Source organism: Palaemon carinicauda, chromosome 19 (assembly GCF_036898095.1).
Source record: "Palaemon carinicauda isolate YSFRI2023 chromosome 19, ASM3689809v2, whole genome shotgun sequence".
Classification (NCBI taxonomy): domain Eukaryota; kingdom Metazoa; phylum Arthropoda; class Malacostraca; order Decapoda; family Palaemonidae; genus Palaemon; species Palaemon carinicauda.
Window position 1 is genome coordinate 116,011,220 of NC_090743.1, and position 3,412 is coordinate 116,014,631.

At 53.3% G+C, this 3,412-nt stretch overlaps 1 pseudogene; it reads left to right on the forward strand.

Annotated features, from left to right (window-relative positions):
- The first annotated feature begins 490 nt into the window (after positions 1–490).
- Positions 491–609, forward strand: LOC137659397 (5S ribosomal RNA; annotated as a pseudogene).
- Positions 610–3,412: the final 2,803 nt, after the last annotated feature.

Consider the following 3,412-nt stretch of genomic DNA (forward strand, 5'->3'; position numbering starts at 1 on the left):
TAAGGAAGGATCTGAGAGGGGAGTTCCGTAGTCGACCTCTCAGCCCTGATCAAGTTTGTCGAACAAACTTCGGCCAGCGTAGAACAGCAGAATCGATCAGACTGGTAACGAGGCGACAGGACTCCTTAAACCCTGGATCGGAAGGACAGGTACTTTCAGTTTCCATTCCATCCATCTTCCAGGGAGCTCGTTGAATTCAGCCTAGACTGCAAGTATTCCTGCTTATGATGCGGTGTGGCTATCCCGCCGTGGCATAGCAGGTTTTTTTTCCCCAGAGAACTCTCCCTGCCTTCCTCATGGCCGCTCAGGTGCAGGCTTCCGCCTCCTCTGCTGTTTGGAGGGCTGGTCAACTCCGGTAGGCTCGGGTTCGACCTTCTTCAGCGCCGGGACAAGCTTCCGGATGCTTACCATGAGTGTGGGTTCATGGTATTTTGCTTGGAGCCTTCTCTTCTTCTGCCTCAACATCTGGAGTATCTGGCCATGATATTGAGTCAACGGCCTTACCACGTTGGAAACCCCGCTTCTCGTCCGTCCAGCGAGGTTAAGCAACGTCGGTTCTGGTCGGTACTTGGATGGGTGACCACCTGGGGACGCCAGATTCTGTTACCACATCCTCCGAGCCTTCCTTTCTGTTGACTGTGGCAAGACTGAGGAGAGTCGCAGTACCTGTTCTCAGTCAAGCAGAGCTTTCAGCCCTACCTTGGATCGTTTCCTAGTTCTCCTTTCCTCATTGACCCGTCTATAGTCCGAACGGTCGCCTCAGGATAAGTTCCATGTGGGGCGGTCCAAGTTCCGGTGGCTTCAGGCAATGTTTAACCGGACTTCCTGGCCCCTATGGGACCAGCGGAACTATTAGACCTGCAATGGGTGTTGACCTATGGAGCCTCTTGATGGTAGTGGATATTCTCGTCCTTTCCCCACATTCTTGATGCTGTTCTCGGACTCGTCAAAGGAAAGGGGGGGGGGGGGGCATGTTCCGGTCCAGGCCTATGGTCAAGACCTGAAGGATACCTCTCCATCATTCAGGCAGGCTTAGGGGCCATAGTCTGGCCCCTCTACAGATCCTACAGCTCCTGCCGAGTCGCCCCGTGCGCGTCGACCTCATGATTCTGGCGTATTCTAACCAGCAGGGGACGCATTTTCACACCTTCACATCTTGCAGTAGAGATACCGGGATGATTGAGATTCTCTCAATACCACCATCGGCTCTCTCATTCCAGGCAGGGGAATGTTCTCTCCGACTATCCGAGCAGAGCCTCGTAGAGAGAGTGTACCTGGGGGTCTTTAACCTTGGGTAACCAGGAAGTCCTGGTCTGGGGGACCTGATTGCGACAGCTTGGAACCTCAAGCTTCCGCTGTTCTTCCCCCCAGTCTCAGACCCCGAGACTCTGGCAAGATGCATTCCGGTGATGCTGGGACAACTTCGACGCCTGCGTTTTCCCTCCTTTTTGTCTGTGGACAATGGGTCTCAACAAGACCAGGTTGTCTGTCAACCTTTCAATGGGAGAGCTCCACTGGGACTATGCGCAGAACGGTTTCTGGACCCTCTGCTTCCTCTGACGGAACTCCCGGGAGAGCTTCTCCCACGGCGCAGACTACTCAAACAACCACACTGCGACATCTCTCCCGAACCGGGGCGTCGCTTCGGCTTCATGCCTGGAGACACTACGCCTCCTCCTCAAGAAGAGACAACCCGCTACAGTCGCGGTACGGAGGTCGCGTCATCTGCGATAGTCATCCACAGGGGTCTTCCAGGCAAAGTGAAGAGTCTTCGGTGGTTGGTGCCGTGGGAGATATACCTCTTCCCTTGAGGCCTCTTCTCCAGCAATAACGGTCTTATTGCCTTTCGGCGGGAGGAAACTCCTTTCCGCTCTCGGCAATGAAGCCTGTCGCTCAGCCTTTCCCTGACCTTCAGGCTTAAAGGAATAACTTTTTCCTGCCCGCTGGATCTATCCTCGCTCATGTGAAGCTACGATCATCCCTGCCCTAGTCGGAGGAAGACCTCCAACTTGGAGCATGGCTCGGACTTTTAGTCCTTTAAGAGATCTTCTCAAGACCCTTTACGACAGGCCTCGGATTGTATTCCGCCTTGGGTTTCCTACTCACTCTGGCCACGGCCAGTGTGTAAGCAATCTTCTTGGTCTCTTACGACTCCCCCCTTTCTAAGGAAGAGGGGAAGGCAACATTCAGGTTCGCTCCTGAGTTGTTGGCTAGACTCAGAATCTGGGGGTCCCGGCCCTTCGGTCCAATTCATTCTAGATTTCGAGTCTCCATTCTGTATCTGATGTCCCAAGACCTTCTCTTTCTTGCCAGTAAAGGAATCGAGAGGTTAGCGCTGGGAACAGCTGCAGTTTGTCCTCAGTTGCAGCCGATTTGGGAGCACAAGGAGGACACGGGGGAGAGTCACCAGTATACCTCTTCAGCCCGGACTCAAGGACATTCATCTCGACCTGTCTCCAGACCCTCCCCCGTCACATCGCCCTACAGCACGATGTTGGATACATCGCAACGTCCCTCGCCTTCGAGTAATACTACTCTGTGACGCAGGTGCTACAAGCTGGAGTCTGGAAGCGTCTAATGACCTTGGCAGCCCGCTTCCTGCAGGGCGTGACCCACAGGAGTCTCGATACGTTTTCTATCGCTCTGTGGTGGCTACACAACAGCTGGTCTAACCTCAGGCGCCTTTTTGGACAGGTAGCAGAAGGTTGAGGGCATTGTTATCAGGTTTTAGTCTGCATGAACGAAAGAAGTATGTCTGGCTCTTATTTCTTTCTTCATCATCCCCTCTACGGGGAAGCAGCATCCTGGTCTCTGCATAGCTGACCTCGAACCTCTGCAGGTAAACCATGCTTCCTTGTGTTCCGAGTATTGAGTCAATACTGTCGCGTCCCCCATACCCTGACGAGGTGGTATTGGGAACGTCCTAACCAAGAGTTCCTTCTGGAACTCCAGGTCAACTGCCTAGGACGGGTCACACTTCTTCCTTCACACACAAGATTACGTAGGCTACATGCTTCCTTGCGGAGCAAGGAACTTGTGAGGTGCAGGGACTCCTTTTCTCGAGTGCGACTCACTCAGATTCTGAGTCCCCGGGTAAAGCCGAAGCCAGTATGGCTGGGGACTTTCCACCCTACCTAAGGGGTAAGTCACCCTCTGTAAATAGCGTGGTTTGTATTTCGGTTACGGAACAAATGACAAATTCGAAGATAATTTGTATTTTTCCTAACCATACAAACCTTAGCTATTTACACATATTTGCCCGCCAGCCCTGTCCCCCAAGACAAGTCCTACCTCTAAGTGAAAGTGAGCATTCATCTGTGTGTGAGGGGGGGTGGAGGGGTAGCTAGCTACCACTCCCCTACCCCCCCCCCCCCCCGCTAACTAGCACGGGGGTAATAAACCCTCGTTAAAT